The sequence below is a fragment of the Silene latifolia genome, chromosome Y, assembly GCF_048544455.1.
Source record: "Silene latifolia isolate original U9 population chromosome Y, ASM4854445v1, whole genome shotgun sequence".
In the NCBI taxonomy this organism is placed as follows: domain Eukaryota; kingdom Viridiplantae; phylum Streptophyta; class Magnoliopsida; order Caryophyllales; family Caryophyllaceae; genus Silene; species Silene latifolia.
Genome location: NC_133538.1, coordinates 404494040 through 404519077, shown reverse-complemented (window position 1 = coordinate 404519077; position 25038 = coordinate 404494040). Strand labels below are relative to the sequence as shown.

Here is a 25038-nt window from a genome sequence, read left to right as displayed (position 1 = left end):
TAGCGTAGGTAGGTACCTGAGTAACAAGTTCGGTAAAAGGGACGATTACTGGAGGTTCTTCACAACGTCCACAAACTTACCGTCATCGTCGCTCGATCTTTGCATCCTTCGACGACACCGGGAAGGGCACTCGGTAGCAATGAGTGGACCCGAGACTTTCTCTTTACCTTTATCAACGCGTGACGTCTCCAGAGTAGGGGAAGATGACACGGTAGCGGAATTAGATAGTAAAATAGGATCTCCGCCGCTTCTGGTACTCGATCGAGTAATTTTATCACTCGATCGAGTGATTTCATGTTTAGAAGTACTTGATCGACCACTTTCCTCACTCGATCGACCATTCCCTTTTTCTGCTTTACTCGATCGAGCATTTTTATCACTCGATCGAGTGATTTCTTCAGCAAACTTACTCGATCGAGTAAGAATATCACTCGATCGACCATCTTCAATTTGTGCACTTCTCGATCGACTATAATTATCACTCGATCGAGTGATAGGATGAATTAAATCACTCGATCGAGTAGATTTTTCACTCGATCGAGTGTCTGGAACAAACGCAAAGACAACAATTTCGTCCGAAACTCATCTATATCGTCCTAAGGGGTATCTTGACTATCAAAACCCCGTCTTCTGGTACTTTTGGCTCTTCATGAGTAAGGCCAACTTGGAGATTCATTGCATTGGCTGAATCACATGTTGGTAGAGGCTTGGCTTGGTCTTTTGCGAGTGTTAAATGCGCGACTTGTTCTCTCAATTCCGCTATGACAGTTTCTTTCTTATTGCACTTCTCCTGAAACTGTTATGTGATGCTAAACATAAAGGATTTGATTCGGACATTTCTTGATTTGCGGGAGGAGAAACTTAGGTTGTGCGGCGGCGTAGAAAGAGTAGGAGCATTCCTTATTTCTTCGTACAGTTGAGAAAAAGGAACTTCTTCCTTGTATTTCTGATAAGCAAGGACGCGCTCTGTACTTGCCAGGCATCCAATAGGGTCATGCCCTTCCATACCACATCTACCACATAGTTCAACATACTCAGTAATCGAACAAACCCGAGCACTCTCTTCGAAACTTCGTAATCTCCACATTACCTAGACTTTTGCTAGGACCTTCCACTACAGCTGCTGCCGACTCAATAACTTGCTCACTACCTCGGGGATTTCCATATTCAGAGACATGAATAGCCATCTCCTCAATGAGACGCCACCCTTGGTCATCTTCAACATTCTTCGTGAATCTCCCTTTAGCTACGCTATCAAGAATAGCTCTCTCGCTTCGATATAGTCCGTTGTAAAACCGAGTACAAAGGAACCATCGTTTGAACCGTGATGAGGCACGGAGCGGACAATCTTCTTGAACCTAGTCCAAGCCCTATTCAAATCTTGATGAGACAACACTCAAAAGAACTAATCTGAGCTCTCAAGGCATTGGTGCGCTGCGGTGGAAAATATAGTCTGTAAAAGGCTAAAGCAAGGGAACTCCAGTCGGTTACACCGGCTGCCTCCCTATCAAGATCTCTCAACCACTCCCGGGCATCATCAGCTAAAGAAAAGGAAAAGAGGGCTCCCTTTACTTTGTCTTGTGTCACCCCAACAGAAAGGGGAATGGTAGAGCAATACTCTGTAAACAGCTCTATATGCTTCCATGGATGTTCTTCAGGTACCCCCCTAAAGAGATTTCTCTCTACCAGCTCTATGTAAGATGGGTGGATTCCAAAGTTTACCTGATCAGTAATGGGTAAGAGGAAACCTTTTGGAAGCGAATCCACAATAGGCTCTGAATGGATGGCTAACTTAGGCATTCTGGCAGATAGACTTTACAAAGCAACAAGTAACCTGCAAAACTAATCAAAAACTTTGCAGAAAATGAGACCAGTCTCAAGGAATAAATTCCTTGAGACGAGAAACAAACTTAAATAAAGCAACAAAATTGCGCCACCTCTCCGGCAACGGCGCCAAAATTTGACAGGGCAGTCGTATACCTATCAAAAATAACCAACTGGCTCTAACTAATATAGATAGGGAAGTCGGATCGAATCCACAGGGAGATGGGAAAATGTCAGCCTCGTCTAAGTCCGTCAAGGTAACCAATTTGGGGGGTTTTTAATTATGATATTATACACTAATGAGAGGATAGGGAAGAGAGAATAAGAGAATAAAGATTAACCAAGTAAAGAAAGACAGCTAAGACAGACGGTTCACTATAATCATTCAGTCAAGTAATCTAGGTCTCAGGTCAATGCAGATACTGTATGAGGAGCAGTGAATATCTCCTTTCGGTCTCAATTCGCCCTAAAGCACAAATAGCTTAGCTTTCGCCCTAACTATAATGCCCTATTGTTCGCTACTAGTCTCGCCTTTTCTAACCTTTCGGTCCAGGTCAAGGGTCACTAAGATATAAATGCCTAATTGCGTCGACTCAATTAAACAGATACAATTAATTGCGTGAGTTAACAACAAAGATTATACCAAAGCATTAACCCAATAAATCGATTACTTTCCCTTCATAATTATGGATCCCCTATAGTCTTAGCAGAGGGGAATTAGCTACGCATCATCATTGAACTAACAATAACAACATATAGATAATTGAAACTAAACATGATAATAAACCTAATAAAGATTGAATTAAAGTAGAGATGAAATAATAAGAGGAGAATAGCAAAACAAATGCAATAATTATGATTAAAGGATGAAAGAAGAATAATAATACCAATCGTAATCCAAATCTGAGTAGCAAAAGTGTAAAGCAAGAACAAAATCCAAGAACAGTAGCAAAGTATAGAGTAAAAGTCAGTGAGAGAGGGAAGAGATCCATTACGTTCTTTTTTCTGCCTTCTTCGAAAAATCCACTCTAAACCTAATCTATGGACTAATTACAAAAGCCCATATGAAAATTAGGCGGAAAAAGTCTATAGAAAGATAAACCACTCGATCGAGTGGAAATAAACCACTCGATCGAGTAACTAGCCATCAAACCTCTTGATCGAGTGGAAATAAACCACTCGATCGAGCACTCCCTGCAATGTCTTCCTTTGTGTAAGCTTGAACTGCTCGGTCGAGCAATTCCAATATATAAAGCATTCGATCGAGTAGAAAATCTACTCGATCGAGCTATCTTGGCACGTAAGACATCAAAATACTTCCCGAAACTAGCTCACGCGTCTTCCAGGTGTTAGATTTCCAATCTCCGGCTCTTTATTCTCCTTAAATGCATGCAATTGGGACAAAATAGGCTTGATTTAGCTCCTCTTTGGTCTATTCCTGCAAATTACATAAAACGAACCAAAGTAGAATATTCGGGGGTATTTGTAGCTAGATGCTACATAAATAGTACAGAAATGCGTGTAAAAATGAGGTAAAAACCTTATATAAAATACACGCATCAGTGTGTATAGCAGTCGTAGATCGTGAGTTATGATTGTGGAAATAAATGCATGTATAAAGAAGTATGTCATTTAGCGGTAATGTTGAAGAGATGAAGTAGTGGTTATACTGAGGATTTTATGATATAGGTTAGATGGAGTGCAGAATATTGGAGGCACGAGAACTGTTAGAGAAAGAGAGCCCTTGATATAGGAATGGTTGTAAGTGTTGAGGTTATAGTGGGTTATCGTTGACATGCGGTGGTAATGTGGATTATGGGAGGTATAGCAAAGAACCTAGTATTAGTGAGTTACGAGGACGTAACATTTATCTTAAGAGGAGTAGGATGTGACAAGAGAGTTTGATGGTCATACAAGTTGCAATTAAAAGTTTGAGTGTTGGTGTAGAATAAGGATGGATTTATGTGATGGTCGATTTTATTAAAAGTAATGGCAGTGCTTGTAGTAGTATGATGTTTAAGAGTGCGAGTAAACTTCGAGGACAAAGTTCGTTTTAAGGGTGGTAGAATGTAACATTCCGTTTTGGTTCTTGGTAGTCGTTCTCGCTCGCTTGACAGATTGTGTTGGTATTAGAATTGCTAGTGAGTTAGTGGCTGTTGTGTTGTTGGCATTCGATGGTATTATGAAATTAGAGAGGCTATTCTACGGTTGATGCTAGGTTTAGTGGTATGTGTGTTGAGACAGGCCTTGTTGGGTGAGTAGTGTCAAGGTTGGAGGATGAGTGTTGAGTGGTGTTGGTTGGTAAAGTGGTATGTGTGCATGCTATGTAGGTATGGGTGTGAACTTCGGGGACGAAGTTTGTTTTTAAGGAGAGAAAACTGTAATACCACATGTTTAGGTATAGGGGTTACTCGACCGAGTGGGCCTTACTCGGTCGAGTAAGGTGTTGGGTGTTATGATTTTGGGTTCTGGTGAGTCAGTACTCGATCGAGTATGAAGATACTCGGCCGAGTTGGGCGTACTCGATCGAGTACTCCCTGTACTCGACCGAGTACCCGGTCGGTTACGGGTAATTTTCGGAGATTCGATTAAAAGAGTTAGGGGTATTTATTATATTTCGTCAGTTTCTAAATCATTTTACAATCCCTAAAAGTTTACTACGACTCTCTCTCAACTCTCTTAATCATTTTCCAAGCAAGAATCAAGCCCTTGTGATTCCGGATTCATCTAGCATTGCATCTATTTTTATTGTAAGTCTATAGTTCTTCTAGTTTGGATTAGTTTGAGTTATGGTAAACCCTAATTTGGGTTAATTTGGGGGTTTAGGGTTTGGTCATCATATGTGTGTTGATTGTTGATTATCATTGTTGTAGGTGACGATGTGGTATTCGTTATGCATTTGTGTGATTGATTGCAGCGTAGCGGATTGCGAAAAGGTAGGGTTTCCCTACTCGGTTTACTGTTTAATTGTTATACGATTTTTTATCTGCTGATTGCTCGCGAGGTGCGTCCTCGGCTGAGTGGAGTCACTTGCGGGAGTGGCTTCAAGCCCTAGTTTTGCCCTCTGTGGAACCCGCCACAGAAGGGGATGTGCACATTAATGAACACGGTTATCGCTCGTTGATGAGCGGGGCTTAGGTGGGGATTGGCTGCGGTCCTCATTGGCGGTGAAGATTATCTATTGCGATGGGTAATCTGGCAGGGCTACACACTTTAGTGTGTAGTCAGTTTTTATGTGAGATCGGGAGTTGGAGGTGGATGATGATCAACAGTTTGCCTTTTGTACTTGTTTTATTTTCATTATACAGTAACTGGCCCCGTTGTTTTGTAAAATCTGTGGTGATCCATTCGGGGATGGTGAGCAGATTGTGACAGGTGATGATGTTCACTAGCTATGGGGCCGTTGTGGGGATTATTACTCGAGTCTAGCTTCCACTGTTAAGAGATTTAGCATTCAGTTTTAGTTGTTGAACTTTCGTAGCAGTACTTTGGTTTTGGATTTGGTTCATGTAAACTTTAATCATTTATACTTTAGTAATTGTGTTTTGGATTGGTAACTTTGATATACTAACCTCGGGCAACTGAGATGGTGACGGTCTCTCATGCTGGGGTGGTCCTGGTAAGGCACCTTGATATGTGGGGGTGTCACATCATGACTGTTGTTGCTAACATGTTAAAAACTAGTTTAATTGATGTTCTTTTAGATGGCGATTTATTGCATGTTAGATGTGCATGTTATAATTTAAATTTATGTGTTAAAAATGGTCTTAATGGTATTAAAAATTATCATGCAAAGTTTAAAAATATTGTTATGCATTTTAATGTGACAAGGTGGAGATATCAACAATGGCGTGATTTTTGTACGGCAAGCGGATATGATTACATAAAATTTCCCGAGGAAAATAATACTAGGTGGAATTCTATGTACATTATGTTGAGTGATATAATACCCTATAAACTACCTCTTACTCTTTTTTGGAACCGATCCTTTCGCGATAATTTGTTATTAGAAGAGCATTGACAAAACATTTCATTGTATGTTAATTTATGAGGTGCTTTTAACAATGCAACTCTCTCTTTTTTATATGTATATAAACCTACCGCTCCTCATTTTATTGGTAGTGTTATTCTTATTGCGCAACTTTTTAACGATATTCGTAGAAATGTTATCTTTAGCGGGTTTCTTCCACAAATGGAGGAAAAGTGGCTCAAGTATTAGTCCGATATTCCCATTGTTTACGTTTTTTGTATGATTTTAGGCCCTAGGTGGAAATTAGAGAAAACTATACAGTTAGTTGATGATTATAAGTAAGTTGTAACAGATCTGCCGGATCATAAGCCATTGATTATCAGACCTTGGCAGCCTGATATTGAAATAGACAAGGAGGAAGTTAAGAGTGTACCTGCGTGGATAAGACTTCATAGATTACCCTTGAAATTCCGGGGAAAAATCCTGATGAAGTTAGAAAATTTGGTGGGATCATCTATCAAAAGTGATTCTGCGACTGAACAAAAAACCAGGTTAGGTTCTGCTCGAGTAATGATTGAATTAAAATTAGAGAAATCCTTTCCTGACTGTATTTAATTTTTGGATGAAAAGAAGAAAATGGTTGAGATTAAAATAGAGTATGAATAGAAGCCACTAACCTGTACCAAATATAAGCAGTTGGATCATGAAAAAGATACTTGCAGAAAGGGGAAGTCTGCTGGCAAATCAAAGGTGCAAAAACAGGTATGGAGGCCTATCCAGAAGAGTGATCCAGTGACTACTGAGCCCGGGGTCTCTGCAGTACACATTGAATACACAACAGAAAGTAGCTCCCCAAAGCACAATTATACAGTACATAATATAGAAAGGACACCTGAGACAAGACCAGTCATATCTAAAGTGGGTACTATGTCCCCTGTTAGGCAGCTGAGAGCTACTAGACAGGGACAAATTGATGTTAGCAAAATTAATCAACAATCTCCAACTTATATGGAGGTATTGAGTGGTTCCTGCTCCCCCTAAGAAGGGTATTGGCATATCTGGTAGTGAACCCCCATATCCTAATCAATGATTAATCTTGGACTTTGGAATGTTAGGGGGATGAATAGGGCAGGTAAGCAGAGGCATGTAAATAATTTTTTATTTGCTAATAAAGTAGGGCTTTTTGGTCTGCTTGAAAGCAAAATTAAGCCAAATGGTTTTAATAAAGTGGTGAGTAATGTCTTCAATAATTGGAGTGCGTCTACTAATTCTGCATATCATAAAGGGGGAAGGGTGTGAGTGCTTTGGCAACCCCAAATGGTGGGCATACAATTCCTGGAATACATATCTCAGTACATACATATGCACGTGACTGATATAGACACTCGGAATCAATTCATGCATACAATTGTGTATGCTTTTAATGGTGTGAGTGAAAGAAAATTTTGTAGACTAATCTAATCAGGTTGTCTAGACAGATTCAGAGGCCATGGGCTATAAGGGGTGATTTTAATTGTGTCACACATGCTCATGATAAATTAGGTGGAAATATAACTAATGCTGAATCAGAACCTTTTCAGAAGTGTCTTGAGGAATGTAGTGTAATGGATATACAATTTTCTGGAGCATATTACACATGGAATAATAAACAGCCACCAGAAACAAGAATATATAGTAGGCTTGATAGATGGTTTGTTAACAAGGAATGGACTGATCAGTTTTCAGATTATTATGCCAATTTCCTTCCTGAGGGGCATTTTGATCATACACCATGCTTGGTGAGTCAGAGTGCTACTAATGACACCAAAAACAGACCTTTCATGTACTATAATATGTGGAGTACTGGACCTGGTTTCAAGGAGATTGTCATTCAGATTTGGGCTATTATCATAAAAAGCACCAAGATGTTTGGGGTGGCTAAGAAACTAAGGGTGTGTTTGGATTTAGAGATTTGGAGGGAAAGTAAGGGGAGGGAATTGGAAGGATGGGAAATCCATTGTTTGGTTAGCAAAATGAAGGTAGAGGGATTTGGAGGGGAGGGAAAATGGATCCCTCCATTTCCCTCCTACAAGGAAAATTATTTCCCCACCAACATAGGCAAGATTTGGAAGGAAAATCATCTCCTCCATTCTCCCTCCCCTCCCCTTCCCTTCCTTTCTCTTCCCTCCTCCTCCCTCCCCTTCTTTTCCCTCCTTTTTTTCTATCCAAACAAGGCCTAAAACTCTTAAAACCACCACTAAAAAAGATCAATAGAAATCACTTTTCCGATGTGGAGAATAAGGTTGACCAAGAAACCTCACAATTATTTCACATTCAGCAGCAAATAACTTTGCAGCTAGGAAATGTTGAGTTAATAAGACAAGAGTATGAGACAAGTCAGGTATCTATGTCTCTTCAGTAAGCCAAGATGAAATTCTTAAAACAAAAAAAGGCTCATTAGATTGCTGAAGGAGATGCAAATTCTTCTTACTTTCATGGTCTAATTAAAGCCAGGAGGAGCAAAAATTTTATTCATCAGATTCGGGACCATGAGGAGAGACTATGTACTGAGGAAGCAAGGATTCAAGGTGCTTTTTTTAAAATACTACTATATGCTTCTTGGGTCCAGCAGTAGTATTCAAAAAGTCATCAAGACGATTGTTAGACGAGGAAAGGTGTGTAGTGACAATCATGTTCAAATGCTTATGACCCATGTCACTAAGGACGAAATTAAAGATATAATGTTTCAAATTCCTAATGATAAAGCACCAGGTCCAGAAGGGTATTCTAGTAAATTCTTTAAAGATACTCAGGAATTGTTGGTGAGGAGGTAAGCAATGCTATAATGGATTATTTTGACTCTGGTAAACTTCTTAAGCAACTCAATTGCACTATGCTTACTCTGATTCCCAAGGTGGATAGGCCCAAAAAAATTATTCAATATAGGCCTATATCTTGTTGCAATGTAATTTATAAATGTATATCAAAGCTACTTTGCAACAGGTTGGCCAATGTGCTTCCAGAAATGGTTTCTCAGAATCAGGGATGTTTCATCATAGGAAGAAGCATAATGGAAATTATCCTAATATGTCAAGATCTCATCAAACTTTATGAATTATCTTAGGTGTTTATTTAAGATGGATCTCGAGAAAGCTTATGATACTATAGAGTGGAATTTCCTGGATTAAATGCTCCAAGCTTTAAAATTCCTAGCAAAATTTAGCGGGTTGATAATGATGTGCTCTCTCAGTCTAAGTGGGAATATGTTTGGTTTTTTTAAGGGGCAGAGGGAATTGAGGTAAGGGGATCTATTATCCCCTCTCCTTTTTACTGTCTGTATGGAATATCTCACAAGATTGCTTAATTATACTACAGATAGTGGGAGTTTCAAATATCACCCTTTGTGCAAGCCTATGAAAATGACACATTTAATGTTTGCAGATGATTTATTGATGTTCTGCAAAGGTGATGCACAGTTAATGATGCTCATTCTAAGGACCTTCTCAACCTTCTCAGTTTTCTCAGGTCTCAAAATGAGCAAAGGGAAGCCAAATGCATACTTCAATGGGGTTAGTGATAGTCTGAAAAAGGATATTATGCAAATCTCAGGTATGGTGGAGGGCTCCTTGCCTTTCAAATATCTTGGGGTTCCAATCAAGACTACTAGATTGTCAACTCAAGATTGCAAGCCCCTTATAGAAAAGATGGTCAATAGAATCAGAGCTATTGGTGCCAGGGAGGTTAGTTCTCATCAAAGATGTATTAAAAACCCTACACAATTATGGGGCCACTATGTTGATTCTGCCCAATGGAGTCATTCACAGGGTTGAGGTTATTTGTAGAAATTTCATGTGGGATGGTGGAGTGGAATATACTAAAACTCCACTGGTTTCTTGGGATAAAGCTTGCAAACCTAAGGATGAAGAGGGTTTAGGCCTCAAAAATGATATACTGTGGAATAGGGCAACAATGGGTAAGTTGGTCTGGTAGATTGCCTCAAAGTTTGATCATTTATGAGTTAAATGGGTTAACCATACCTATATCAAAAATAAAAATTGGCATACCTACTCTCCTCCAACTTCAGCCAGTTGGTATTGGAGGAAAGTGTGCCAAACAAAGGACTATTTTGAAGAGGCATATCAGAATCAACAATGGAATCATCATATAGGTCAAGATTACTCAATAGCAAAGGGATATGATTACATTCGAGAGAAGGGTGAGAAAGTAAAATGGTGCAAAATGGTCTGGACTCTGGAATAAATGGACTATACCTAAACACGGGTTTATTGCATGGATTTATCAGCAAAACATGAACACAAAGGATAAACTTTACAAGTTGGGGATAAGCATAGAGGATACCTGCATAATCTGTTCCAGTGAATATGAAACAATTGAGCATCTCTTTTTCGACTACTGCTACAGCAGAGAAGTGATGTTGCTTGTCGGAAAATGGATGGGGATTAATTTGCCTACTCAAGACCTCCTCGATTGGCGACTGAATAGGAGGGGATCGAAAATTCGAGTGGATCCGATTAATGCTATTGTGAATACATGTATCTATCATATCTGGAGACAACGGAACAAAAGCAAATTTGAGATGGCGCTCCTCCGGCCTCAAAAAGTAGCAGCTGACCTCGTTGGTGAAATTCGATTAAAATTAAGGGGAAACAAGGTGAAGGATAATGGTAATGATAAGGATTGGATTCAAAGGTTAGTGGGAGGCAGAATATAAAGTGACGGTGTTTGAAGGAAAATGGAGACGAGGAAGAAGAAGGATCAGGATGTTTTGTTGTTGTGTAGATAATGAAGATGGGGTTTCTTGTATTGGACAATCTTATTTTTGTTGTCTTGTTATTGATGTGGGTTGTCGGGTGGTCTTTCTTGACCCTTTTAGCGAGCCCATTTGATTTTTGAATAGGAGTGAGCCCATGATCGTCTTATTGTATGGCTCTGTCTCCTATTTGTATGGTGACATTTTCTTTTTGATATATACTTACATTTTATCAATATATATATATATATATATATATATATATATATATATATAAGAGTCTATTACGTTTACCTTTTAACGAAGATCAATATAGAGAAAGTATTAGATCTAAATTTTTTATTGTATATAACCATTAAGAGTCTATTTTTGGTAACTTCACTCGTGTTTCTTCCCGTCCTACTTCTAGTGCAGGGTAGTAGTCATGGTGATATTCGAGGAACGAGCTTGACAGCTCTTAAAGGTTTGATGAGTCGGGTAAGACCGAATCGACAACCATCTACTCCAACATCCAACTTGGCCGAGTATCAAATGTACATTAGCTACGATTATTTGTGAGGTGTGGCCAAAGAAGAGGTCAACAACCTTGACTTATCGCAATGGTGGCGAAATCAACGGAGGCCGCTTCCGGTGATGTCGGCAACAGCAAGAGACTTCATAAGCATTCAAGTGTCTTTCGTTGCATCTGAAAGTTGCTTTAGTGGAGCAAAAAGGGTATTGGATGAAAAACGAATTCGTCTAAGATCAGATACACTTAAAATATTGGTGTGCTATAAGGATTGAATGGATGCCGAGTATTGACAACAAAATGAGCTCAATCATGAAAGCGAAAACGATTCCTACCAAACAAGCACCGAGTGAAATCCATAGATGCACATCATATTAAATACACTTGTATTTCGTATTTTTTTTTCTTATTTATTATTTTGTTACATTAGATTAATATCATTTCTTAACCGTTTCATCGTTTTTTAATTAAATAAAATTGTAGTTACATCGTTTCATCCTTTTTTAATAAAGGATTGAGGTATATTCTTAATATCGTTTCTTCATCATTTAATTAAAATTCTTTTTTCATCGTTTCTGAATTATATTAATTAATTTTTTTAATATTATTTCTTAATTATTTAATTAAATCGAGTACGTACAAAATACAAGTAATCAAGTACATTAATATTTAATAAGATATATAATTAAATCATTAATATTCATCATTTATTAAACAAAAAGTACTAAAAATATATCAATTATAAAACAAATTTTTTTTATAAAAACCCGAGCACGAAAATTGGCGTGCCTTGAGCGGGCCGCGACGGGGGTTGGGGTCAGTAGGCCTGGCACGGCCCAAGAAGCCTAATACCCAGCACGACCCATTGTCTACTCGACTCTAGAGGTATCACCTGTGCTTTGTCAGACTCATAATAATGCGCACCTCTCACATTTGGACAATGAGTAGGATGAGGCTGTCAAAGGAGAAAGTCTAACCCCCTAGTGAGTGGTGGCCGGTCAAATCCCACCCAAATGGAACTCGGGCCAAGAGGTTAGTTTTTGGGACGTAATCTCAGGGACACCACAGACGCACCTTAAAGCCTTATAGACCAGCAGAACTCCAGAGTGTCCTACATAATTTCAAAGACGGCTTGCGTCAAATTGCAGTGTAATGGTGGGGTTTTTTATGTTTTGAGAAATTCAAAGCTGAAACCAACAACCTATAGGGCTGTTCAGAATAATAGTAGGAACACATTAAAATAAGGACTAAATTCTTAGACAAACAAAGGGAATTGAGGCTATTTTTGTGAGATAATTTTCTGAAATAAAATGCAACAAATAAAAGGGATATAATTACTAACTTAATTCCACATAATACTCACATGAGATTAAGCTAATAATTTGGGTTTTATTAAACTTAAATTCCACAGCCTAGCACAAGAATGAAAGAACAATAAGAAATATCAGGTGTAACTCAATTCATAGCCTTGCACAGAATCAAGCTATCCTTACCAACAGACTTTGATCAATTCCCTACAGCAATGCATAAGAGAATTATCAGGCCTGACTCTCAACTACAACAAAGCACAAGTTGAAAAGATTTTTATTTGAGAAGACATCTCAAGTTTTTCTTTCATTCAATCATAATCTTAATATCACAATGGAGAATATTTCTTTATATAGAGCTTACAAATGGAGCAAAATAAAACCCTAAGAAGAAATCTAGCCGTTGATGTAAAACTACTTTAATCTAAGGGTTGATTTTAAATAAAGTAAGAGGACAAATTAATAGGATCTGAATGTCAACTATTAAGACAAATAAGAGCTGTTGTAGTGTCTTCTTTTATGGCCCAAAGCTGGTCCTTGCAGTAGAGAACAGAAAAAAGAGGAGACAAGGAGAGGAAGAGGACAAGCTGTCACTTTCATTGTGTCTCCTCAAAAGTAAACTACTTTTGATCATATGTGAGAGTCTCCTTTTCTTGTTTTCTGATGCTCATATACTTGGAATCATTTATAGATCATTTGGCATCCCTAGATGTGCCATTCAAGCCATGTAACTTGTAACTTAACCAATATGTAAAAATGGAAGTGTGGGGTTGAAAGAGTATAAGTTATACCTCTCAAGATGTTGGTTTTGAAGCAAGGATCAGATCTAGTGTGGGGGGTTAGATTTGGCACATTTGAGTATGGAACAACCCAACACTCTTCTCTTGCTTCACCCTTGATTGAATCCCAAACATCTCCACCACTGAACATCATCATTGGTCTCCGGACTTCAAATATTGAAGGTTAGGCATCCCTTGGTTTACAACCAGCTCTAAAGGTCCCAAATCAATAACTTGGTCTTTACTTGCATTATGAAGAAGGTCAAGGTTGGTGTAGGCTTGCTCCTCTTCTTGATTGTTAGTCTCAAATGTGGTGTTGAGTGTGGGTTTAACCTCAAAACTTTGGCTTTCCAAAACAGTAGTACAAGAGCTTTTCATCTCAGTACAAGCAACCATAACTTTTGGCTCAATGCATTTAGACTCATGGTGAACAATATCCAGGCATGGCTTAGCAACCATTTGGGCTAAACCCTTTTCCTTCCTAACTGTTTTGATGGACCCTAAACTCTTTGTTTCAGCTAAGACATCATGCTTCCTACGCCTTCCTATGCTCTTTTCCACACACAAAGCCAACTCAAGCAATTTACCATATGGTCTTTTCCACTCTAAGTTAATTCTTCTAGAAATTTCAGATTTCAAACCATGCTAAAATCTGACTCCTTTTTGGACATGATCAACTTCTTTGTCACACACAAAGTGTAATTCCTCAAATAACTTAGCATGTTCAACAACACTCAAGGAATTTTGCTTAAGGGTTTTAAGTTCGGCCCATAATTTATCCAAGATAGAACAAGGTAAGAACTTTAATCTCATGTTCATTTCAAGTTTAAACTAAGATCTTATCCTACCCTTCCCTTTCATTCTCCTTGAAAAATTAAGAGTACTATACCACAAAAAAGCAACACCCTTTAAGCAAGACACAACCAATTCACACTTCTCTTTATCAGAAAAACACTTGTTCTCAAAATAGCATTCAACATCATATAACCAAGACACAAATGTCCTACTGTTTTTACCATTAAAAGAAGGAAGTAATGGTATCATACCTCTGCCTCTAAGGGCATGAGAGGACTTAGAACACTCAAGGAGCAGGTGGGGCTCTCCTTGGTACAAATCAGGTGGCTTTGGTTCCCTTGGAATTCCATGGCTTCTGGTTGCCTTCTTTGTGTGCACTCCACTATCATACCCTCCTCTTAAGGCTTCTAACCTTCCCATGGCAACTTCTAAGGACTTGGAAATGGAGCCAAGGTCACAAGGCTTCCTCTTTGAGCATGAAACAAAAGGGACAACACCAATAGCTACTGATTTTCCCATGAAAAATCAGAATGACAACAACTTAAGTGAAACAGATTTTTCAAGAAACAAACCAAAGCTTTGATTATATCTATTCACTCAATGGGCTGTTTTTGTATTTGTAAAGTAGTTAGGGAATATAATGAACTCACAAAGGCTTGAATCTACCCAAGACTAACACAAGATGGAATTGTGTTATAACCTGGCTCTGATTACCAATTTGTAGTGTAATGGTGGGGGGTTTCTTATGTTTTGAGAGACTCGAAGCTGAAACCAAAAACCAATAGGGCTGTTCAGAATCAGAGTAACAACATTTTAAAACAAGGACTAAATTCTTGGACAAATAAAGGAAATTGAGGCTATTTTTGTGAGATAATTTTCTGAAATAAGATGCAACAAATAAAAGGGATATAATTACTAACTTAATTCTATAGAATACTCACAGGAGATTAAGCTAATAATTTGGTTTTTATTGAACTTAAATTCCATATCCTAGCACATGAATGAAAGAACAATAAGAAACAGCAGGTGTAACTCAATTCACAGCCTTGCACAGAATCAAGCTATCCTTACCAACAAACTTTGATCAATTCGCTACAGCAATGCACAAGAGAATTATCAGGCCTGACTCTCAATTACAACAAAGCACAAGTTGAAAAGATTTTTTTTTAGAAGACATCTCAAGTTTTTCTTTCATTCAATCATAATCTGAATATTACAATGCAGAATGGCTCTTTATATAGAGCTTACAAATGCAACAAAATAAAACCCTAAGAAGAAATCTAGCCATTGATGTAAAACTACTTTAATCTAAGGGTTGATTTTGAATAAAGTAAGAGGACAAATTGATAGGATCTGAATGTCAACTATTAAGACAAATAAGAGCTGTTGTAGTGTCTTCTTTTATGGCCCAAAGCTGGTCCTTGCAGTAGAGAACAGAAAAAAGAGGAGACAATGAGAGGAAGAGGATAAGCTGTCACTTTCATTGTGTCTCCTCAAAAGTAAACTACTTTTGATCATATGTGAGGGTCTCCTTTTCTTGTTTTATGATGCTCATATACTTGGAATCATTTATAGATCATTTAGCATGCCTAGACGTGCCATTCAAGCCATGTAATTGGACAGGAATGCCCCTGCTGCACACATTATGCAAAACAGAAAACTTAGTAACATTCAGAAATTAGGCCTTCTTTGCAGGAGCCATAACTTGCTGTTTGGGATAAACTAGGGTGCCTCAATTATACCAATTGAAAGCTAAATGAGTTAGATTCCTCCTCCAATTGGAATCATTCAAAGATTATGCCTGGATCTTCAGTTATAGGCCTTTGAGTGAGTTCAGGTCAGGACTGAACTGTACAGCAGCTTTCACATATCTGCCTTGTATTCAAAAAATCATATCTCTTGCCTCAGGATGAAATAAAATGCCTCACAGGTGCAAAATAAAATCTAAAGGAGTTAGATTTCATGTCCAAAAATAATAACCTAAAAATATGGCCTGGAACTTGACATATAGATTTTTGAGTAAGAACAGGTCAGGAATGACGACTCAGCAGTTTTCCTGTGCAGCATCAGAAACTTTGAAAACTTATATCTTGCAACTCAGGTTGGATAAAAATACCCATGATAGCTCAAATAAAAGTTAAAGGAGTTAGCGTTTACCTCCAAAAATAATCAACCAAAAATAACCAGTAGATTTTGAGTTATTAAAGTTTGAACACTGAGAGGTCGTTTCAGAAAACTGAATTGCATTCCTATGTGACAGTCTTTGAAGCTTGATTGTGAAAAATATACATAATTAAAGTTGCTGATTCTAACTCCATAGGAAAGTATACTTCTTCAAGATTTTATCCATATAAAGAACATAAATTTTAGCCATGTAAAACTCCAGATATGATCATCTAAAGTTAGATCTAAAATCCTGAGATTGTTGGGAGACTTTCAGGTTTCCTGAGCTTCAATTTGATCTAAAAAATGCATTCAGTTGTTTCATTGCTTTGCACAGCTACATGGAATGTTCCTTTGGTTTGAAAAAGAAGGATCCTTGCCCCTAGCTCCTGCTACAACCTCCCCAGGTTCAAAAATTTGACCTCAAATTTTGAATGCATAAAAATCATTTACTCAAGATGAGTTCACCCTTAATTGTAAACAAGTAAATCCTAATTAGATTGAAGGCATCTCAATGAAGCTTCAGAAGATTCAAACCCTTTCAAGCTTGAATGCTACTTCAAGAGATTAAATATTATGACCTCCACCAGGATCATAAATCAGAATTGTGAATGACAATAATTGTGTTACACCCTTCCCAAACTCATCCTTAAGGGCTTCACTTCCCTGATTTGACCTTCTTGGCGGTTGGACACAACTATAAGCATTGATTCCTGGATCAAGTACCCAAAGAGTGTGTTTTGGCCTGTTAAGGAGATCAAACCATTCCTGACATTGCAGGCCACTATTTTCAGAATTCTTACAAGCACACTTAGGACACAAGAGGACTTGTTGATGCATATTTTCACCCTCATTAAGAAACTCTCTTATAACAGTAGGAGGGAATGTCCTCCCTGGATCAAATACCATGATTACTTGCCTTGGACTCATATAAGAAACACCCAAAAGTCCAGTAACAAGAATGGAGAATTGGATATTCAAGCTTGAAGAAAGTGCACTCTCATTGCCTCTATTTATGCCCATTCTTGTTTTCCTTTCAATTAAGTCAATTTACCCTTTACCAGAAGGCCAAGGTGGCTCTACTCCAAGCTTGACAACAACAATATCACATGCTAAGGCCAGCAGCATATAGTCACTCAAGCTCAGACCATAATGAGCATCAACACAACTAGTAGAGCACAATAATGCAATTAAGGGGCTGCTACTATTTTTGTGCATTATTCTCAACATAAGCATCACCAAAAGTGCTGAAAATCTTTCAAGACCATGTAAAGAACTTGCACTTGATATCCTAGACATTTCCAAAAAACCCTTACAATGAATTTGCACCATATCCACCTCAAAATACAGCAATTTCAGAACTGGACAGCAAGGTTTTAATTGATCCATTTCACTATTAAAAAATAATTTTCACCTTGAATGAAGAAGGATAAAAATTTCAGAAATAGACAACCTACTTAGCAGTATAGATAACACCCAAGAATAATATTTTAAACCTCTAAACTTCCCAAAACAGTTTACACCATCTCTCCATGGCAACTTGTAAATGCTACAGCTCATATTACCAATTTTCATTCTTAACATGTATGAAATTGTACCCAAATGATCAAGGCTAACTTGTAACTTCACCAACATGTAAAAATGGAAGTGTGGGGTTGAAAGAGTACAAGTTATACCTCCCAAGATGTTGGTTTTGAAGCAAGGATCATATCTGGTGCAGGGGGTTAGATTTGGCACATTTGAGTATGGAACAACCCACGACTCTTCTCTTGCTTCACCCTTGATTGAATCCCAAACATCTCCACCACTGAACATCATCATGGGCTGTCCGTGTTAAAAATTATTAATCTCATTTAACAACATATTCATATATGTTACAATTTAATTTAGTCATAAAATTAAATATAGATCTTATGCATGCAAACATAATGAGAAAAGGGAAGAAATCGTCATTCTTACTATGGGTATTTCGAATTTAGGGCACAAGTGAGTTCTCCTTCTCACTTGTTCTTGAGCTTTCCTTACAAATAGAAGAACACGGATTCAAAGGTAGAATCCCTCCCAAAGATGTATACCCAAGGTAACCTCTTAAAGACTAATATTATTATTACTAGAACAATACTAATCTTAATAAAATTGACCCAAGATATTGTTGGTACTCTTGTTTATTCGGCCAAGAGTAAGGAAGAATTTTTGAAGTTTTTCTCTCTTATCTTTCTATAAGTTTTATGACAGATATATTGAATGAATAATACACTAGTTTGCATGTAGTGTAAGAGTGAAAAATTAAGCAAAAATATTTGCTCTTTTCTTATGGCAAAACCGGAAATGGGGAGGGGAGAAAGCCCAATGCATGCTCTCCTTTTGTTCCCTAGAGAAAGCTATGTATGCAAGGCTATGTGTAGGTTTTATAATTATGTTTTCCACTTATAAATAATCAACACAATTTTTATCCTAATACTCCCTCCATTTCGGTACACACACATAAAATGGATGAGTCCATTTTATTTGTGATTTTGTCAATATGTCACATGTGACACATTACATGACATCTTATATAAAATGTATTTTTAACAATTAAAAATCAACATATTAATAAAATATGTCACTTATAAAAATTATCATAGTAATTCATAATTACTTGTACCAAAAGTGTTTCTGAATTGTAAATTACAACTTTCTGTATTTATAATAATTTATTCATTCCGTTTTAATTGTTTCCGTAAACAATAATTTCATCTAAGTAATAAAACAATTCGATTACTTAGACCGTATCTTATTATAATCAAATTACAATAAGACACGTAAATATTACTTCCAAAATCATTCGTCAATTTTAAGCAATTTAATTAACTCGTATCGACATACAATCAATTAAATAATCAATTAAGAGTGTTACCCTTTAGGTATGACCTAAGGGGATCAACTGATCACCACCGTCGCACGACAGTAATGTCAAACTCTGGTCAGCCAATCATTACCGATATGTGTGGACCAGTTGACAGTAAAATGTTACTTCCCACATGTAGTCTTAAAATGAGACTTAAACATGTGATCATCATGATCGACAGTTGTGATCGCATTATTGTCGGAGGACACATATTCCAACAATTTCCCACTTGTCCTCGACAAGTGTGCGTCACCAATTCTCTTGTCCTATTACTATCTCCCACTCAATGCAAGGTGTCTTTCCGGTCGTACTTGCAAGTGATCATATCGAGAGTGGTTTCCTCGATCTGGAGAATACCTGATTGACCGGATTTATCTACCAATGATACCTTCCGAGCGTGGCCACGCATTTCCAGTTCATTACTCCTCGAGTGGCCCTGAGATATTGTTATAACCCTGATAAGGGGTGGACAACTCCTATCGCACTTATTCCCTTAGACTAGCCACAGCCATCATAACCTAAAATATGTCCATTTGACCCCATTTACGAAGGTCGTAGTAATATAAATCAAAGTTAATCTGAAACTGTGCCACCTTAGGTGAATAGTCTTTAGTCAAAAGAATCGACTCATTAGAATACTATAGTAGCTCTCACCACGACCAGGCTATATAAATTTGCCAGGACTCTATAAGCGGTCATAAGGCCCGATAAAGTGTTCCTAACAGTCTGCCTATGTGATCGACTAGTCATCACAAATGTCTCCATGGCACTTGAACTTGCCATCAATCGCATCACACTCTAGTCACTTCGAGACATCACCTCATACAAGTGACTATGGGCGAATACAATGTTAATCCTTGTTCACTTTAACGGGGTTCAATTGTCACTACAACCCGTTTGGATGTAACAATGTATAAAGAAAAGATAAAAGACAAATGTGATTATGAACATGAACAAAAACAACACTTTTATTTCATTTCAAAATCTAACACAAACTTGGTACACGTTTAAGTCCCATGGACGCAACATGTCCATCATGCTTAGCCTGCAATAAAGGCTTGGTGAGCGGATCAACTATGTTATCATCCGTCCCAACCTTACATATCGCAATTTACTTTCTTTCAATGAAATCTCTAATTACATGATATTTTCTAAGTACCTGTCTAGATCTATTACTAGACTTTGGCTCTTTAGCTTGGAAGATTGTCCCACTATTATCACAATAGAGAGTGATGGGATCATTAGTGGTAGGTACTACTCTTAGACCTTCCGTGAATTGCCTGATCCACACACTTCCTTGGCGCTTACGATCTGCGCAATGTACTCAGCCTCCATTGTTGAATCCGCAGTCACAACTTCCTTGAACCTTCTCCAGCTAACGGCACCACCATTGAGCATGAAAACGAAACCAACTTGTGATTTCATGTCATCTCTATCCGTTTGGAAACTTGAGTCCGTGTAACCATTAACACGCAGCTCAGTGTCTCCTCCAAACACTAAGATAGAATCCTTAGTTCTTCTCAAGTATTTAAGGATGTTCTTGACGGCTATCCAGTGACTCTCACCTAGATTTCCTTGATATCTACTCGTCATGCTCAAGGCATACGAGACATCAGGACGTGTGCATATCATGGCGTACATGATTGATCCAACAACGGAAGCATAAGGGATCAACTTCATGTATTCAACATCATGGGGTTCGAGGGCGATTGAGACTTGCCCAATATCGTCCCAGTTATCATAGGTACCAAACCCCTTTTTGATTTGTCCATGTTGAAACGTCGAAGAATCTTATCAACATAAGACTCTTGACTTAGTGCCAATATCCTCTTGGATCTATCTCTATAGATCCGGATACCTAATATGCGTTGTGCCTCTCCTAAATCCTTCATTTGGAAATGGTTACCTAACCACTTCTTAACATAAGACAACATTGGAATGTCATTTCCAATGAGTAGTATGTCATCGACATACAAGATTAGGAACACAACATTGCTCCCACTAAATTTCATGTATAAACATGGTTCCTCAACACTTCGAGTGAAACCATTCTCTTTGATCACATGATCGAATCGATGATTCCAACTTCTAGATGCTTACTTAAGACCATAAATGGATCTCTTAAACTTGCACACTTTGTTAGGATTTTTAGAATCAACAAAACCTTCGGGTTGTATCATGTACACCTCCTCTTCTAAATGCCCATTTATAAAAGCGGTTTTGACATCCATTTGCCATATTTCATGATCATGAAATGCGGCAATCGCTAACAAAATCCGTATGGATCTAAGCATGGCTACGGGGTGAAGGTTTCATCATAATGGAGACCTTGAACTTGGGTAAATCCTTTTGCCACTATCCTAGCTTTGTAGACATCATCATATCCTTCTATGCCATTCTTGACTTTGAAAATCCATTTGCATTGAAGAGGTCTTGCCCCTTTAGGCAAATCCACCAAGTTCCAAACTTGGTTTTCATGCATAGAATCCATCTCGGACTTCATGGCTTCAAGCCATAAGGAGGAATTTGGACTAGAGATTGCGGATTTGTAGGTGGCGGGCTCGTCACTTTCTAAAAGCAACACATCGAGTGTTCCATCTTCTTCGATAAGTCCCACATATCGATCGGGATGGCGAATAACACGGCCCGTTATTCTAAGTGGAGAAGAGACAACCGCGTTAGATGACGAAGGAACATCTTCTTGCGTCTCTACTTCGGTTTGTGGCTCTTGAACTTCATCAAGTTCAAAATTTCTCCTACTCTGTCTCTTAGAAATAAATTGACTTTCTAAGAAGACAGCCTCGCAAGACACAAACACTTTGTTTTCTTGAGGTTTGTAGAAGTAGTATCCTCGAGAGGTCAAGGGGTAACCTACAAATATGCATTTTTCGGATCTTGGGCAAGCTTGTTGTCGGTCTTTGCCTTGACGTAAGCATCACATCCTCAAATTTTCATATAGGATATATTAGGAACTCTTCCTTTCCACATCTCATATGGAGTCTTTTCGGTTGTCTTCGTGGGACTATTATTCAAAGATCTAATTGCGGTTTGAATCGCAAATCCCCAAAACGAGTTTGGTAGCTCGGTTTGACTCATCATTGATCGAACCATATCAAGTAGGGTTCAATTTCTCCTTTTGGCAACACCATTAAGTTGTGGTGTTCCGGGTGGAGATACTTGTGATATTATGCCACAACCTTTCAAGTGTGAATCGAATTCAAGGCTAAGATATTCTCCACCACGATCGGATCGTAGTGCCTTTATCCTTTTGTTCAATTGGTTCTCTACTTTGTTTTGAATTCCTTGAATTTCTCAAAGGCTTCACTTTTATGCTTCATTAAATAGATATACCCAGATCTACTTAAGTCATCGGTGAAGGTTATGAAGTAGTCATAATTTCCTCGAGCGGTGATACTCATTGGTCCACATACATTGGTATGTATGAGTCCCTATAGTTCACTTGCTCGTGTCCCTTTACCACTAAAAGGATTTCGATTCATTTTGCCAAGAAGGCAATATTCGCATGTTCCATATGATTGAAAATCAAATGTGTGTAATCACATTATAAGAAATTAATCTTTTTACGCGATTCTTGTTTATGTGACCTAATCGACAAAGCCAAATGAACGATTCATTTGGATCACTTGATTTGAGTTTCTTTGATTGAATGTTGTAGATGTCATTAGTCGGATTCGAGGTTTCTAAAATGTAAATGTCATTAATGGAAGGAGCTTGGCCTATAACCAAGTCGTTCCTTGAAATAGTACAACGATTGTTCTTAATGACAAAACAAAAACCGTCCATGTCTAACATAGCGATGGAAATAATGTTTTTAGAAAGTGTAGGCACATAAAAACAATTATGTAAATACAACTCAAATCCATTAGGCAAAACTAATAAATAAGTTCCCTTGGATTCGGCCGCTACTCGAGCTCCATTTCCAAGGCGTAGATCCACATCTCCTTTGCTAAGCCTCTTCACGTCTCTTAACCCCTGTAAATGATTACAAAGGTGAGAACCACAACCGGTATCCAGTACCCATGTCGTAGTGGAAGTATAATTTACATCAATAACATAAACTTCCTTAGGAATTTTACCTTTTGGAACGATGATTCCTTCCCTTATATTTCGCAAATATACGGGACAATTCCTAAACCAATGTCCCATGCCATAGCAATAATGGCACTCATCTTCAACTTGCTTGAAGTTCTTCTCTTTCTTTCCCTTCTTCTTGAACCTTTTGCCCTTAGAAGCAAGAACTTGATTGCTTGAGCTCCCACTAGTTTTGACATCTTTCTCTTCCAAAGACAAAGATCCTATAGATTTTATGTGGTGGTCTTCCTGAGACCGGCTCACAAGAGATATTGTAGTAGTAGTAGTAGTAGTAGGAGGTTTAGAAGAAGTGATGAAGTTTAGGTTTCCATCCGAACCTATCCCAAAATGAAGTTCTCTAGTAGTGTCAAAATCATTGTTGAAGCAAACGTCGTCAAAAACATTGTGGCAAGACTCAATAGTTATCGGTGTAGTAGCGTTTGATGGATTCATTGTAATGAACTACAAGTATGGAGGAAAAGAAAATATTAACATTTGTCTTTTAATATCATACTTGTAAATAATAATTTAACAAGATATGAGCATTTATATAGTGACCTCTACCCAACTATTATAAATGATTCCAAGATCCAAATTCATATTAACTTTGGCACGGTGTGGCCGATGAAACCCTTATCAATATAACTCGGTGGATTAACTCTTTAATCGATTCTACTTTTAGAACTCTTGATCGATAAAATTACATTAACATTTATCTTAAGCCAGGAACACATGCAACTATGGTTACGAATACTTCCGTTGAGCTCAATCCAAATTTCGAATAAATGTGTCCATGATCCAAAACCACATTAATTTGGGCACGGTGTGGCCGATAAATCCCTCATCAACATGAATTCGGTGGATAGACATTTATCATCCACTTCCCCTACGTAACAAGGTTTGTACCCCGGTGTGACCGAGTGCACTCCCTCACGAAATAGGTTTTCATGGTTTCTACTTTTTTGGTAAGGCTAAGTCTCAATTGTTTGTTTTTGCGAGAGGTCATGTCAATTTATTATCTATCACGTTTTAAGTGAACTAAAGCGGTGAACTACGATAATTGTAATTGACACGGTCGATAAACTCGATAAAAATGACAATGCATGTTTTAGTTATGGCGATTTAGCGACGCATGCAACATATAAATAAAATTCAAAGCATAAAAATAAAATTCTAGTATGGCCTTCCTAAAATAGTAAATCTAATAAACTATTACAAATTCGGAAACCAACTCCTTTGGTCCCTTGAACTTCGGTCTTGGCACGCATCTCGAGGTAACACCGTCTTCATGGAAACTCCGAGAAATTACAAAGTAATAAATAAAATTATAAATGAATTACATAATTTCCTATTATACATTTGTAAATAAAATAAATCTATTAAATTACAAAACGGTGATACGCGATTACAAAAAATTACAACCGAATCGATATTCCCATACATTTCGGGTAATACCAATTAAAACTAAGGCCATACTAAGTAAAATTACATAATTCAAAATTACATAAAAATAAAATTATGACAATCATAAATAAAATGTAGCATTTGTAATATGTAATAACATGCCCAATTTTATGCTAAATCGCCTTTAAGGAGCCAATATCGTATATTTAATACGGATTTGCGTGATTTAACCTTTTATAATCACAATAATTACATAAATTCATATTTATGTACAAGTTAATTATCCTAACCAACTTAGGACTAAAAATTAGTCTCCACTAACATTTGACAATAATTAACATATATTTCTCAATATTGTTCATAAAAGGACTCAAAATACAAAATTATGCCATAAACTTCGAATTAAATCATAAAAATTTCAAATAAATTCAAAATTTGAAATTTAAACTCATGAACATTCTGTAAAAATACCATTACATTCACAATGTTCAAAACTTAGGTTAAAATTTTTGAAAATTTATCGAGAAAAACAATGTTGCGGTTTATCGGATTTATC

General features: G+C 37.6%; 1 long non-coding RNA gene across 2 annotated transcripts; it reads right to left on the bottom strand.

Annotated features, from left to right (window-relative positions):
• Positions 1-2705: 2705 nt before the first annotated feature.
• Positions 2706-10600, bottom strand: LOC141632835 (uncharacterized). 2 transcript variants are annotated; one of them, XR_012537829.1, is made up of 3 exons: positions 10133-10600; positions 6472-6608; positions 2706-6329 (listed from the first exon to the last, which is right to left on the bottom strand). It is a non-coding gene; the product is annotated as an uncharacterized LOC141632835 (long non-coding RNA). The 2 variants fall into 2 exon arrangements; XR_012537828.1 differs by having other exon boundaries at positions 6472-10600.
• Between the last annotated feature and the right edge of the window lie 14438 nt (positions 10601-25038).